This window comes from Palaemon carinicauda, chromosome 29 (genome assembly GCF_036898095.1).
Source record: "Palaemon carinicauda isolate YSFRI2023 chromosome 29, ASM3689809v2, whole genome shotgun sequence".
Taxonomy (NCBI): Eukaryota; Metazoa; Arthropoda; class Malacostraca; order Decapoda; family Palaemonidae; genus Palaemon; species Palaemon carinicauda.
Genome location: NC_090753.1, coordinates 88,416,028 through 88,432,842, shown reverse-complemented (window position 1 = coordinate 88,432,842; position 16,815 = coordinate 88,416,028). Strand labels below are relative to the sequence as shown.

Here is a 16,815-nt window from a genome sequence, read left to right as displayed (position 1 = left end):
ACCACAGCCTTGGCTTACATCTCCAAGCAAGGAGGGACTCATTCGAGGAAGTTGTTCGAGATCGCAAGGGACCTCCTCATTTGGTCAAAAGATCGAAAGCTTTCACTGGTAACGAGGTTCATTCAGGGCGACATGAATGTCATGGCAGATCGCCTCAGCCGGAAGGGTCAGGTCATCCCCACAGAGTGGACCCTTCACAAGAATGTTTGCAACAGACTATGGGCCCTGTGGGGTCAGCCCACCATAGATCTATTCGCTACCTCGATGACCAAGAGGCTCCCGATGTATTGTTCTCCGATTCCAGACCCAGCAGCAGTTCACGTGGATGCCTTTCTGCTGGATTGGTCCCATCTAGACCTGTATGCGTTCCCTCCGTTCAAGATTGTCAACAGGGTACTTCAGAAGTTCGCCTCTCACGAAGGGACACGGTTGACGTTGGTTGCTCCCCTCTGGCCTGCGAGAGAGTGGTTCACCGAGGTACTGCAATGGCTAGTGGACGTTCCCAGGACTCTTCCTCTAAGAGTGGACCTTCTGCGTCAGCGTCACGTAAAGAAGGTACACCCAAGCCTCCACGCTCTTCGTCTGACTGCCTTCAGACTATCGAAAGACTCTCAAGAGCTAGAGGCTTTTCGAAGGAGGCAGCCAGAGCGATTGCCAGAGCAAGGAGGACATCCACTCTCAGAGTCTATCAGTCAAAATGGGAAGTCTTCTGAAGCTGGTGCAAGGCGAATGCAGTTTCCTCAACCAGTACCTCTGTAACACAGATAGCTGACTTTCTGTTACATCTAAGGAATGTAAGATCCCTTTCAGCTCCTACGATCAAGGGCTACAGAAGTATGTTGGCAGCGGTCTTCCGCCACAGAGGCTTGGATCTTTCCTCCAACAAAGATCTACAGGACCTCCTTAGGTCTTTTGAGACCTCAAAGGAACGTCAGTTGTCCACACCAGGCTGGAACCTAGACGTGGTTTTAAGGTTCCTGATGTCATCAAGATTCGAACCGCTTCAATCAGCCTCTTCTAAGGATCTCACATTAAAGACTCTTTTCCTCGTTTGCTTAGCAACAGCTAAAAGAGTAAGTGAGATCCACGCCTTCAGCAGGAACGTAGGTTTTACATCTGAAACGGCTACATGTTCCTTGCAGCTCGGTTTCTTGGCTAAAAACGAGCTTCCTTCGCGTCCTTGGCCCAAGTTGTTCGAGATCCCAAGCCTGTCCAACTTGGTGGGGAACGAACTAGAGAGAGTACTTTGCCCAGTAAGAGCTCTTAAGTACTATTTAAGACGGACAAAGCCATTACGAGGACGATCAGAAGCTTTATGGTGTTCTATCAAGAAGCCTGCTTTACCGATGTCTAAGAACGCAGTTTCTTACTACATCAGGCTTCTGATTAGAGAGGCACATTCTCATCTGAAGGAAGAAGACCTTGCTTTGCTGAAGGTAAGGACACATGAAGTTAGGGCTGTCGCTACTTCAGTGGCCTTCAAACAGAACCGTTCTCTGCAGAGTGTTATGGATGCAACCTATTGGAGAAGCAAGTCAGTGTTCGCATCATTCTATCTCAAAGATGTCCAGTCTCTTTACGAGAACTGCTACACCCTGTGACCATTCGTAGCAGCGAGTGCAGTAGTAGGTGAGGGCTCAGCCACTACATTCCCTTAATCCCATAACTTTTTTTAATCTTTCTCTTGAAATACTTTTTATTGTTGTTTTTTGGGTTGTACGGAAGGCTAAGAAGCCTTCCGCATCCTGGTTGATTTGGCGGGTGGTCAAATTCTTTCTTGAGAAGCGCCTAGATTAGAGGTTGTGATGAGGTCCTTTAGTATGGGTTGCAGCCCTTCATACTTCAGCACCTAGGAGTCGTTCAGCATCCTAAGAGGACCGCTAGGCTCAGTAAGGAAGACGTACTTAAAAAAGGCAGAGTAATAGTTCAAGTCGACTTCCTTACCAGGTACTTATTTATTTTATGTTTGTTATTTTGAATAACTGCTTAAATGAAATACGGGATACTTAGCTTCTAATGTTAACATGTATACTGGTCTCCACCCACCACCCTGGGTGTGAATCAGCTACATGATCATCGGGTAAGATTAATATTGAAAAATATTATTTTCATTTGTAAAATAAATTTTTGAATATATTTACCCGATGATCATGAATTTAAGGACCCTCCCTTCCTCCCCATAGAGAACCAGTGGACCGAGGAGAAAATTGAGTTCTTGTTGACAAGAAGTACTCGAGTACCTGCTCACAGATGGCGCTGTTGTGTACACCCCCACCTGTATAGCGATCGCTGGCGTATCCCGACCTTAGATTTCTGTCGGGCAACGGAGTTGACAGCTACATGATCATCGGGTAAGTATATTCAAAAATTTATTTTACTAATGAAAATAACATATTTTAATGTTATTGATTTGTTCATATGTTAAATGTTAAGTATTGCTCTAATATGATTGCCTAAGTAATCATATGTTTTAGTAAAAACAATAATTTAAGAGAAACTTGTAGTTCAAACCTTTAAAATAATATTCCACATTATATTAGCTTCTTGTCAAGGTCCATATTTATTGTAAAATAGAAATCTTATCCAAGCTTCCTGTCAATACCAAAAATATTCTGTTGCAAATTAGTTATCAATGCATAAAATTCCTATTATGTTTACATATATCTTTCAAGAGGATTTAGTCAAATGTTATTTTGCATTTAAGATTTACGCAGGGTTAGGTTTCCTGAGATCCAATTCAATTGATGAAGAATTAGCTAGTCTTATGAATGGTGAAAATCATCACGTGTATGAGGATGTTTAAATGATTTAACTGCTCAAAGTTGACATTATGATATGATTTTAGTGTTTCTTTATATGTTTACTCTTTGATTTGGCACATCGTCATAAGTTTCTAAAGTGCAGCCATGTTATAGTCTCCTTTCCTCTGTGGTCCTTGATTTTACACAAAATTATTTTTGTATTAAAAATGCAAACAGCATTCCTTTTATGATTATTAATATTGTGCCTATAACCAGTTTAATTGTGTCCTGGAACTAATTGTCATTACGAATGTGTGTGAGAATGCATGAGGAGACAGTAGAATCACAAACCAACCCTCTCATTTCACTTATTTTATTATTATTGTTGTTGTTTGTTCCGGCACTATATACAAACCTTACGCTCTATACATAGGAATATTATTTTGGCGATAGTTGAAACCAGCCGTTGAAGCTTTTATAAGGTGTAACTACCCTTTGCTAATTAGCGGAGTGGGAAAGCATGGGAAGACCAGCACCAGTAAACAGCCGTCACTTTTTTTATTTCGGCTCGCTAGAATAAGGACGTAGTCTTGCTTTTCTGTCAAGGCCTTTTAACCGATTATTTGTTCCAACACGGAGTACTTACCTCGAACTACTTTCTCAGGAGTATCTGGGATCTCCTCCCTAACCGACCAAGAATTTTGCGCAGTTCCCCCTATCTCCGTTTTCCCTTGTCGGGTCCCTCCGTGGCGGATGGATACGTGCCCTGAGGCGACCCGGGTTCAGCGAGCGTGGGTGCGCTGCTAGGTCTCTGCCGTCAGTAAGCATCTGGTCACGGCGTAGATAACAGCTCGCTGCTCTTTCTCACATCCCGTCCGACCCACCATTGTGTTACACATGTTCCCTTTGTGCTTTCCTGTTCAATCCTTTCCTTGTGTTACTTGTGTTGCTTGTGAATTCCCTAATGGAATCCCAACGTCGTTTTCCCGGGCCCAAGGCCGGTAAGTCATGCGGGGCATGGCTCTCTAAGTCGAGCACCGATCCGCACACGTTGTGCTCCACGTGTAGAGGCAGTGTGTGCTCGCCTGCCTCCACGTGTCGGGAGTGTGCATCCTGGCCGGAACTGCAGTGCACTTTGTTTGGTACAAAGAAGAAGGCGTCGAAGCGGTCGCCTAGGAAGTCTGATATCGGCTCGCCGCTAACGTCTCGTCAGCACCTTCAGAGAGAGGTTCTCCTCCTCCTTCCCCTACCCAGAGTAGGGGACGCGGTAAGTCCATTGCGGGGAAACGGCCCATTGCTGTTCCCCATGAGTCTGATTTCAATGATTCGAGTTGCATTGTGCCTATGCAGACGATTGGGGAGTCTGCTGTTGTGACGGAAGTGCTTTCCGTAGATGAGGTTCTGGTGCCTGCAGGACCCGTCACGAGTGAGGACCTGGTGTTGGGGAGGTCAGGAACACCAGCTCCTTCCCCCCGCCGTGGCAGTGCTTTTCAGGTACAGCGGTTTCAGGGGGTGATCAAGACAGAAAGGCAAGCCTCGTGCTCTTCAGACCCCGACTCCATTGTGTGAGCAGTGCCAAGTACGCCCTTCAGGTTAGCCGTGCGGCAGGAAGAAGAATTTTCTGGCTGGTTTGCCTCAGTGGGTCACTACGCACGCCCCCGGCGCCTTCTGTTGCGCTACCGCCTGACTTCATAGAACCCGTCGCCCCGGTAGTACAACTGCAAGCCCCCAGGTTGGTGGCAGAAGACTCGGAGGACTCGGATTGCTGCTCCTCTTCTTCGTCTTCCTCGGACATTACCTCGTCCTCCAGCTCTTCATCGTCAGAAGACTCCAGCGACCGGGAGAGGAGGAAAAAGAGGAAGAAGTCGAGCTCGAACTCAGGCCCGTCGAGGAAGAAGCCCAAAGTTACGAGGAAGAAGAAGAAGAAGTGTTCCAGAATGAAGAGGGCTGAAGTGGCTTTTCCCCCTTGCGGGTCAAACAGGGCTCTTGCCGCTTCAGTGCCGGCCTCGGCGGCGGCTGGAGCCGCTTCTACGCCATTGCCCAGTGTCTCTTCGGCTCCGTCCACGCTTCGGATGCAGCCGTTGGCACACTTTAACTTTCTCCTGCCCTTGCCCTTGCCCGGCAAGTCACCGGCTCCATCCGTTCAGCGGAGGCAGCCGCTGGCTCAGCCCGGCACCATTGTTCCCACCCCCAAAGTCTCACCGGTTCCATCCAGGCATCGGATGCAGCCGCTGGCACAGCAGGGCAGTCAATCTCCACGGATTCCCCCGGGAGGGGGTAGACCCATGACGGCTACCTCCGCCTTGGCAGATCCATCCATGATGGAGGCAGCCGCTCCATCGAGCAGGCCGGATGTTAGGGATACGGCCGCCCCCACGGATCCATCCGTGATCGAGGATACAGCCGACACGGAGGATCAAGTGGTAGAGGGCTTATTAGATACTGGCGAATGTTCTCCCAATGAAGTATCCTCCTACAGGAAGGTATTGGTACTGATTCGGCACCACCACAGGCTAGACGAGCCCAAACCGTCCTCAGAGCAGGCCTGGCTTTCAGGTTTGGGAAGGATGGTGGATAACCCAGTGCAGCAGAAACCATCCTTGACCCTACCTCTGGCTCCAGACGTGTCGTTGGGCATGGACCACGTCGACCGGTTTGTCTCAGGGCGCAAGAACTCCCTCAGAGCCCAAGGATCCTTCAAGCTCCTGCCTGGACTGAGGGCCCAGAAGAAATTTTATGTGCCAGACGGGCGGCCTACGGGGCCTCGAACTATGGAAGAAGCTGTCGCGACTCTGAGCCAGGGCAGTACGGGTGACAGGAGCTTTACTGCCCCAGTGGTCTTCTGTCAGGCAGAGGCCACTATGATGGAGGACACGTCGCAGGACATCATAAATGTGGCCTCCTGGCTGGACTGCTGGGCATGCACCCCAGCAGGTTTTCAGCTCTCCCACGTTCTCTCGGTGCCGTAGAATCAAGCTCTATTACATGAACTCATACATTGGGGGGGGGCAAAGCCATGAAGTTCCTTTCATTCCAGTCCTTGACCCAGACAGCAAATTGGATATTAAGGAAGAGAGATACGGTGCTTAACAGGCTCCCCCATAGACTCCCCGAACATGAGGCTAAATTCCTGAGGAATGCTCCGGTGTGGGGTGAGACCCTGTTCCCCCTACAGATGGTAGCAGAAACTATGGAAAGAGTGGGAAAGCTGAAAGACTCGGCTGAGCCTAGACAGTCAACGGCAAGACGTCCCCCCCATAGAAGACCGTCTGTGGACGGGGCCTACCCTCCTACGCCACCAGCTAGACAGGAGGCCCCCGCCCCTTCCTGGCATCAGTCCCCGCGGCCCTCCTGCAGAAGTGGTGCCTCAACCCAGGCCTCCTTTCGACAGAAATACGAGGGCTCGAGACGAGGCCGCTCAAACCGTCTCCCCTGAAGGAGATAGGAAGGGAGGCCCCCTACACCTTCCCACTATTGGCAAGCGTGACTGGACAACGGTGCGGACCCATGGACCGTGGCAGTACTCAGGGAGGGATACAGAATTCCTTTCCTGACAGAACCTCCCCCTCTGATTCCCGAGCATCGGGCGTAGTGGCTGGCCCCCAAGGATCACATGAAAAGAGCAGCCTTGCAGCAGGAGGTGTCAGCCATGTTGGAAAAAAGAGCACTACAACCCATCCGGGAGTCGTCCCCGGGGTTCTACAGCAGGCTCTTCCTGGTGGAGAAAGCTACGGGGGTTGGAGACCAGTCATTGACATCTCTGCCCTGAACAAGTTCATCAAGAAGACGTCCTTCAAGATGGACACGCCGAAGTCTGTACTGGCGGCCCTGAGGGAAGGGGATTTCATGATGTCCCTGAACCTCAAGGGCGCCTAGTTTCAGATCCCCATACACCCCTCCAGCAGGAAGTTCCTCAGGGTGAAGTAGGGAACCCTGTCTCACAATTCGGGACCCTCTGCTTCGGCCTGTCAACGGCTCCTCAGGTGTTTACAAGGGTATTCACCATAGTATCAGCCTGGGCACACAAGCATGGCATCAGGCTGATCAGGTATCTCGACGACTGGTTGCTTCTTTCAGCCTCAGAGGCAGCCTTAAAGGAGCAGGGGCAAAGCTGTTACACTTCTGCACAGAACTGCGGGTTACCATCAATCTAGAGAAGTCCCAGTTTGTCCACACCACCAGGATGACGTACCTAGGATGGTCCTGGACTCCCAAGTAGCAAGGGTATTCCCCTCTCAAGAGAGGCTGGACAATCTGGACCATATAACGTGACCATTCCTAACAAATGCACCAATGAGAGCCAAGGATTGGCAGAGACTCGTGGGCCACCTGGTCTCACTGGAGAAGCTAGTTCCTCAAGGGAGGCTCAAGATGAGGCCGATCCAATGGAATCTGAAGGACCTCTGGTCAACAGGAGACCTGCCTCAGTCCTTGCTCTTGATGTCTCCAGCCACCAGAAACATGCTCCTTTGGTGGTCCGACGGCGCGAACACCCTACGAGGGGTGCCGTTCGCGTCCGCTCCTCCGGAGATGTTGCTCTTCACAGTTGCGTCAAAGGAGGGGTGGGGAGCCCATCTGCTCGAGGAGACAGCAGAGGGGAATAGGTCACCGAAGGAGAAACTCCTCCACATAAACATGCTCGAGCTGCTGGCGGTTCAAAAGGCCCTCGCAATATTCGGCCATCGCCTACAGGGAAACACAATAGCCCTCGTGTGCGACAATACCACCGTGGTGACCTACATAAAGAAACAAGGAGGTTTGAGGTCAAGAGAGCTGTGCGATCTCACAGCTCGGATCCTGGATTGGGCCGAGAGGAAACACATCATTCTCACAGACAGGTTCATTCCAGGGAAACGAAACGTTCTAGCCGACGGCCTCAGCAGAGCAGGGCAAATAGTGGGGTAGGAGTGGTCCCTACACCCACAAGTGGCCCAGAAAGTCCTACAGTTGTGGGGCTCACCGGTGATAGACCTGTTTGCCACAAGGCTCAACACACAGCTCCCCGTGTTCTATTCTCCTGTGCCAGACCCGGCAGCAGCGTTCGAGGATGCCTTCCAGCACTTTTGGGACGGACTCAACGTGTATGCCTTTCTCCCCTTCGGGATTCTCAGGCAGGTGCGCAACAGACTACAATGGGCTACAATGATGACTTTGGTAGTGCCCTGTGGCCAGAGAGGGAGTGGTTCATGGATCTACAGGACCTGGCCATCCTTCTTCCGTGGCCCCTACCAATAAGAGAAGATCTGCTGCACCAGCCCCACTTTCGGAGGTTGCACGAAAACCCTCAGTGCCTCCAGCTAAACGAGTGGAGGTTATCAAGCTTCTATTAAGGAAAGAAGGATACTCGGAGAAGACAGCTTCAAGGATGTCGGTATCTTCGGAAGTCCTCGAGTGTGGTGTACCAGGCGAAGTGGGCCACATTTGTGAAGTGGTGTGCCACGCAGAATCTGAGGTCCCTGGATGCATCAGTCCACAAGATTGTAGACTTCCTGGTCCACCTGAGGGACGACCTGGGGGTTCGAGCGGCCCTGGGACAGGTCTTTCAACTCAGAGGCATCGACCTCGTGGCATCTCGCCAGATTTCCATGCTCATCAGAAGTTTCGAGCAGTCTTGTTCCCCCTGCGCCTCTCCCGTCCCGCAGTGGGACGTGGCCAAGGTTCTCAAGGTTCTGACAAGGCCTCCCTTCGAACCCCTCAAGGATATCTTAAATAATGACCTCACCCTCAAGACAGTGTTCTTGCTGGCTCTGGCCTCAGCTAAGCGCATGAGTGAGCTCCACGGCTTGTCATTCGAGGTCTCGCACTCGAAAGGGTGGAAGGACCTGTAATTTAAGTATCTGCCTGAATTTGTGACCAAAACACAGAACCCAGCCATTGCAGACCCGAGGTTCGAGGGGTTCTCGGTCCCGGCGATTCCTCACTCGGACAACCCGGAAGACTTGCTCCTGTGCCCAGTGAGAACATTTAGAAAATATCTTAGCAGGACAGCCAGACTCCGGCCGGGCATCAAAAGTCTGTTTGTCTCCTCAGGCCCAGTGAAGAAGGCATTGTCAAAGAACACGATCTCCCTCTGGCTTCGGCAAGTCATCGTGAGCTTACAACAGTGAGGGGTCCTCTATCCCGGGTACCCCACTGCCCCATGATATTAGGGGTCTTAGCACTTCTTTGGCATTTGACAGCAACATGGCAGTAGGCCAAATCATGTGAGCAGGCACATGGTTCAGGCAGTCCACCTTTACAGCCCACTACCTGAAAGACTGCACTAGGAAGTCCCTGGACGCCTTCTCCATTGGGCCAGTGATTTCCACCCTGCAACAAGTTTAGAGCTAAAGCCCCGGGTAGCCCGAAGGAAGTAATTGCAAGCGACACAAGTTTCCTCCTTACTCCTCTTTCCTTGCTACCCTTTTGTCCCTTTCCTTCCCTTCTCCCATGTGAGAGATGGATGTTGTGGAAGCCCATGTCCGGATTATGCAAAAAGGTGAGTTACACATACAAGTAGACTTTTGCGTGCTTTCCCTGACTCTCCTACCCTGTTCTTTGTGTCGTATGGACCTAGCTCCTATCTAGGTCCCGGGTCCTGGTATGGTAGTGGTGGGTCTTCCTGCCTGTAAGTCCACCCCGCCTCCTAAAGTGTAAGATCCCAGATACTCCTGAGAAAGTAGTTCGAGGTAAGTACTGTTAGGAAAAATACAAATTACTTAAAAATTGTGATTTTTTGCAAGCCTTTGGTCCTAATTGGATAATGTCGGCCAGCTTCTGCAGACATTTACGAACAATAATAAGCACCCTAAAGGTGGGCAGGCAAGCATTTAGTACTGACTTAGGTTTGATAGCATGTACTTTTCATGGACACACAAATGTTCACGAATGTTACCAATGCTACAGCTAGTTGACAACCGATTTCTTTGGGCAATGATGATGCGATTTTTCGCACCTATATTATTACCGCACGTTGCCTCGGTCTTGTTTCTCGAACACTTACCTGGAATCACAGAAGTTACGTTTGCGCAATTGTATGAGGAAAGTGACCTTTTTCTGTCGACAAGGACTATATACCATTATACAATTAGAACCCTGTTCTAATAAATCATTAGATTTGATGGTTATATTCCATAGAGGAAGTCAGGTTATGCATTCCCCTCCTATCTTCCCATATTATTAAATGCTAAGCTACAACCCTAGTTGGAAAAGCAGGATGCTATAAGCCCAGGGGCCCCAACAGAGAAAATAGCCCAGTGAGGACAGGAAATGAAGAAAAATAAAATATTTTAAGTATAGTAACATTAAAATAAATATTTCCTATAAAATTATGAAAACTTTAACAAAACAAGAGGAAGAGAAACTAGATAGAAGTGTGCCCAAGTGTACCCTCAAGCAAGAGAACTCTAACCCAAGACAGTGGAAGGCCATGGTACAGAGGTTATGGCACTACCCAAGACAGTGGAAGGCCATGGTACAGAGGTTATGGCACTACCCAAGACTAGAGAACAATGGTTTGATTTTGGATTGTCCTTTTCTTAGAAGAGCTGCTTACCATAGCCGAAGAGTCTCTTCTACCCTTACCAAGAGGAAAGTAGCCACTGAACAATTACAGTGCAGTAGTTAACCCTTTGGTGAAGAAGAATTGTTTAGCAATCTCAGTGTTGTCAGGTGTATGAGGACAGAGGAGAATCTGTAAAGAATAGGCCAGACTATTTGGTGTCTGTGTAGGCAAAGGGAAAGAACCGTAACCAGAGAGAAGGATCCTATGTCGTAGTCTACCCTGAAGTAGTCTTTTCCTTCATTCCAGGTAGTTCCTTCCTAACTTTTGGATGTTCGACTCTCTTGGTATTTGAAATACGTAGACCCCCGACCAGAAACTTTGCAGTAGTGAATCTGTTCCCTGGGAAGTAACATTTGGAACTTATGCCAGTTTTGTCAATCAGAAACGAAGAAATACAAACTTATTCGTCGTTTCTAAAGGATTTTGATGGAGGAAGATGTTGTCGATTGCAAACATTGATTAATGTTCTCTAGTCGAGTTACGTACACAACGACTCATTCAGGTAGTGCCCTTATGTTTGTCCCACCTCAGCAGTCTGTTACTATTTCATAAATGGACTTATGCATACATTACCTGTCCAACAGTATAGTAGATTGAAGATACGTCTGAATCTTGTTTTTCAGAAGTAGTTGCATGCGATCGGTAGTTAGAGATTGGTCTCTTGTTCGACAGTGATCGCTAAGGAGATTCGCTGTAGCACCATCTTCCGCTAGGGAGTACTTGCTTCACTGGTATTACATCTGTAAGCATATTACACAGCCAACTCTCATTGGATTGAAGGCAATTGGAGGACAGTTAGTTGCAACTGGTTTCACAACTCTCTATAAGATCTACTTGATGTTACTTGCTAGGCAGGCTCTCGGCCCTTTGGGAGTAACTGATGAGAATTTACTTTACGCTTGAGAGTCAAGGTTTTTTGTTCCACTCAGTGGAACTTGCCAACCCTTTGGGGGAAGCAATAGTCACACTTCCTGGGAAATGTTGGCTACCCTACTGGGTAGTTGGTTGACCAGGTAGCCCAGAGTCCTTCCCATTTTCCAATAAATTGGAGGGGAAATTTCTTTGCTGAAAAGTTGCTAGTACAACCCGTCTCCCGCAGTCTTAATAGTCTTTTACGAGCAAATGATTCCTCCTGTAGGAGTGCATAATGCTACCCGCCAGAGTCCTAGGGGAGACAGGTCATATGATAGTACTCTGGATCAATCTACTTGGCTGAAAGCACAGACCCTTCTCTCGCAAGAGTGTTGCGCACTCATTCACTGAGCACTAGTGAGGTGGGTGGGCAAGCTCCTTCACCTGATGGAAGTCTGAATGTGATTTAGGTCGCCTGTTGTTGTAATGGAAAAACTGGATACTTCACAGGACCGAACCTTGGTCGGTCTGTATACAGAGGGATAAATCATTACGTTCACACTCTCTTACCCTCCTCTGACCCTACGTCTAACGATGTCAGATTCTTACATGGAGGGATCCACAAGGAAGCACGCTATCCAGAATATAGGGGACTAATCTTGTGCAGCATGGCTCACACTACCATCTAGGAAGGTGGGGGCGAGCTCGTTTGCCTGACAAAGTTGAGCACTTCACCTCTGCTAGGGGAAGTGCTTTCATGGGTGAGTCTTCCCATCAAGACTCCTGCGCGCAGCGCTTGCAGGTAGAGAGGCGTGCATAGATGGACTGCACCTTACCTATGCGAGCTGAGAAGCCTGCACTCATAAGCTCCCCTTATCAGCTCTCGCCTCACTAACGCTCTCCTCGCAGTAGGTCTACTTTGCGAGAATAACAACAGGATCCTTTGCATAAGGAGGTAGCTTTTCCTTCACACGCCGACCGCTCTTATCGGATATGTGGACGTCACCCACTTCCTTAAGAGAAGTTGAGCACAAGGAAGGGCACAAGATCTCATCCTCATGTGCCCTCCCTTTGCTTGGCCTTCCACCTAAGCCAAGGAAACAGGTTGGGGGGGTTCAATTGGAAATGGTCTCATTCTCGAGAGACGCCCCCCTGGCTCCTGAACCTTGTCCAGACGGTCTCAGGATTGACTGATCATCCTCCAACAGTTCCACCTTTTGGTCTTAGCACCTCAACCCACCAAACGCCTCGGTGCCATTAGGAATAGGTCAGGAGAGACATGCCAGAGAACTTCAAGTCCATTCATTCAAGAGAGACCTGAGTGGTGGGTGTCAGACACTAACCTGCTCAGGTAAGCAGGTCTCTCTCCTTCCCTGGATTTGTTGCTCTTCTAAGATGCATCAAAAGAAAGGGGTTCGCTCACCTGTCTCACCTCATGTTATCTGGACTCTGGTCCAAATCCGAGTGACAGTGCCACATAAACCGTCGGGAATGAGGGCAGCCTTTCTAGCCCTCAAGCAATTCCATCAGCTCCTTTCAGGGCGCTCCGTTGTGCTTATGAGCAACAACACTACAGTGGCGTCGCACACAAACAAGCAAGGAGGTACTTTTCATCGCATCTCTGTCTATTAGCTGTTGAATTCTCGAAGAGATGGAGATTAATTTGGTAGTATTTTGGCCCGTTTCATCTCGGGCAAAAGAAAGTGCTGGGGGATAATCTGAATAGGGGATCTTAGGTAGCAGACTGTGATTGGTCTTGGAGACGACAGATAGCCAGCAATATTAAACTTTTTAAGGTTCGCCGGCAATTGACAGGTTTCCATCGTCCCTAATCCGAAATCTTCCAGTGTACTGCTCGCCAGTACCAGGTGGCCTGGCAATCTAACTAGATGCCTTTTAACATCGGTCAGACAGGACAGAAGTCTCTACATGTTCCCCTCTTTCTGCATGGTAAGGAGGGGCATTGCAAAATCCGGCGATGACCCCAGTAACTCAGTTGTGTCAACATGCAGAATGATTCCTCGGGCCATCTGCATCTGCTCACAGAGGCACCAAGAAAGCTCCCTACATGTACCGATCTACATGGATAGCCACGTAGAGACCTTCCATCAAGTGATTTCATCGGTTCGTCTTCACACCTGGAGGTTATTCAGTAACCCCTTGGAAAGAAAGTCTTTTGAGACTGGGGACAAATGAATGGCAGGATAGCTCGGGAGAAACATCTGTTTCAGTAGACCAGGCAAAATGGACTGTCCTTAATGGTTTGTGTCATAGACAGTATATCGCTCCCTCAGCGCCACTATACCAGCAATAGTGGAGCATATATTGTTCCTGAGAGAGGAAAAGTTTGTTTGGTATCAGCAATGAAAGGCTATCGCTCGCCCTTATGCCTTGTTCTAAACTGAATGGAGTTAGCATTCCCTCCTCAATGGAACAGTTTCTCCTCATACGGAATTCTGAAAGCACCTGCCCTCAGTCTGTAATCAGACTACCGCCTGGGAATGTAGGGGATACTGCACTCAGTCAAAGGAGCACTGTCTTCGTCAAGCATCAGATCGTGACGACCCAGAGTATGGTTTTTTCCTAGCTCTGACCTCTGTAGAGAGTAAATAAGCTACATGTTCTGTCTTTTGACATTGACCATTCACAGTGATGGGGGCAAGTGACTCCGATTTGTCCCAGAGTCATAACCAAGACCAAAATCTGTCTGGAGCGGATCCTAGAATTAGGCATTTCCAGATTGAGAGTCTGTTCTGTAACTGATGACCCAGACCAATTGTTACTCTGCCCTGTGAGGGCAAGGAGAAAATGCTTAAAAAGAAAAATTACATAAACTCGTTATCTTTTGGGATTACAGTAGACAGGAAATTGAGAGAGCCAGAGTAAACAGAGTAATGAAAAACTTGAACTTCCTCATTCCTGTTTTCCTGAGGCTAAACTAACTAGTTTAGCTTTTCGATCTCGTGAGATTAAAGCTCTGTTGATGGACCTTGATGCTTATGGAGGTGTAGACCCAAATGGTATTTTTCCTTTGTTTTTTTATAAAGACAGCAGATTTCTTAGCTCCAAAGTTATCTGTTATTTTGCGCAAGTTAGCAAGTAAGTAATAGATCTCAAAGAGTTGTTGTTGATGGGCACCATAGTGATTATAGGAATGTGATATCCGGTGTTCCACAGGGTAGTGTTCTTGGCCCATTACTTTTCATACTATATACACATGACATGTGGTTTGGCCTAGAAAACAAGCTTGTTGCATATGCAGATGATGCTACTGTCTTTGCATCAATTCCATCCCCTGAATGTAGATCTAGGGTTGGTGAATCCCTTAATAGAGATTTAGCTAGAATTAGTGCATGGTGCAAATTATGGGGTATGAAGTTGAATCCTAACAAAACTCAAAGTACGATTGTAAGTAGGTCAAGGACGGTGGCTCCTCAACATCCGGATCTCAGTATTGATAATGTTTCTTTAAATATGTATGACTCTTTCAAAATTTTAGGTGTGATTCTCAACAGTAAATTTACTTTTGAGAAACATATAAGGTCTCTGTCTTCTTCAATTGCACAAAAAATAGGCTTATTGAGAAAGTCTTTCAAGATTTTCGGTGATCAATCTATTCTGAAGAAGTGTTTTAATTCTTTCATTCTACCTGGTTTTGAGTATTGTTCTCCTGTCTGGTCTTCAGCTGCTGATTCTCATCTTAATTTGTTGGACAGAAACTTACGGTCTATTAAATTTCTTATTCCTGATCTAGATATTAATCTCTGGCACCGTCGTCGTTCAATTAGTTCATTATGCATGTTGCATAAGATTTTTCATAACTCTGACCATCCTTTACATTCAGATCTCCCTGGACAATTCTATCCTGTTCGTAATACTAGGCAGGCAGTTAATTCTAATAGCCAGGCCTTCTCCATCACGAGACTCAATACTACGCAGTACTCTAGAAGTTTTATTCCAGCTGTTACCAAGTTGTGGAATGATCTTCCTAATCGGGTGGTTGAATCAGTAGAACTTCAAAAGTTCAAAGTTGGAGCAAATGCTTTTTTGTTGACCAGGCGGACATGAGTCTTTTTATACTTTATTTATGACATATTTGTTTTTGATGCTGTTAATAGTTTATATATGACATGTCTGTTTTGACGTTGTTACTGTTTTTAGAATGATTTATTGTTAATTTGTTCTTCATTTATTTATTTCCTTATTTCCTTTCCTCACTGGGCTATTTTTCCCTGTTGGAGCCCCTGGGCTTATAGCATCTTGCTTTTCCAACTAGGGTTGTAGCTTGGATAGTAATAATAATAATAGTAATACATCCAGGATCCTCATCTTCCAGTTGTTGTCCCCGTGCTCATGAAACCATGAGTATCAGCACATTCCTGGCATTGAAAAGAATTTCTCTGTGATGCAGGTGTTGTAATCTAGCGTGCAGAAATGGCAAACTTCGGCCACCGCCCATTACCTGCAAGACATAACCCACAGGAACCTGGATACATTTACCGCAGGTCCTGTGGCTGCACAAAACGTTGTCATTAACATCTCGGCTCCCTTTTATGACAAGTAGCAGTTGCTTGAGGACAATTGTTACCCACGAGTAAGTCAAAGATGAATGTGTGAGTGACTAGATACTTCCTATTTCATTCTTCCCTTTCTTGGGGTTCAGCATCCGAGGAACGCTGTAAGCTAACCTCCTCTGACTGCAGGTGGGTACCATGCCCTTGTGCATCCTAATATTTATAGATATATTTGTCTCCATTCTCGAAGTGAGTTGGAGTTGGGCAATGTCTAGGTGAAGTGAGGAGCTTAGCTCAAAATTTTACGATTACCTGGGCAAGTCACATTGCTAAATTCTACGCTAGCACCAGTTGCCCAGGACGTTACAGGAAATCCTATAAGGCTCACGAGATGTCAGGGTGCCCTCTAAACAGTTCGTGGAAAGCACAGTGTCACACCTGATCAGTCACCAGCCAGTTGGTTTTAGGACTTCCACCTACCATAGGGTGAGTTTGCTACATCGCAAGGTTTGTATATAGTGCCGGAACAAATAACAAATGTAGAATAATTTGTATTTTTCCTAACCATACAAACCTGAAGTTATTTACACATACTGGTCTCGCCATCACCTTCCCCCAGAAGTCCTGCCACAATTGCAATGTGATGGCTGTTTACTAGTGGTTGTGTAAGCGGGATAGTGGGTTTAACCCCTCCCCCCCTCCAACTAGCGGAGGGTAGTTACACCTTGCAAAGGCTTTAACAGCTAGTTGCAGCTATTTCCGAAATAATACACCTATGTAAAAAGCTTCAGGTTTGTATAGATAGGAAAAAATACAAATTACAGTACAAGGGGCTGTATTCCAAATTTGTTATATTTAAAGGTTTAGCCTTATCATTTGAATTATGAGACTACAGTATTATAAGAGGCCTTGATAAGTAGTTAAAAAAAAAAAAAAAAAAAAAGACCTAAAACATTTTGTTTTTTTATTGTAATGGCCTTTAGTATTACAAACTTTAGATTATTATGCTGTGTTATCAGATTTATTACCATTATAGCATGCAAGTCTTTGTAATTATCATCAGTATTATTTTTCATTTGTAAATTTTAAATCAACCGATTGATTGGATACAGCAATGCAGCATTTTGAAGCTAGTTAATTACAGTGGTCTGTTTAATTTTAGACC

The 16,815-nt window shown here is 47.1% G+C and overlaps 1 protein-coding gene across 4 annotated transcripts in view; it reads left to right on the top strand.

The window, feature by feature from the left end:
* Gyf (GIGYF family protein Gyf) overlaps positions 1-16,815 on the top strand; it is an 87,088-nt gene that overhangs the window by 29,752 nt on the left and 40,521 nt on the right. The gene's annotated exons all lie outside the window — the stretch shown is intronic.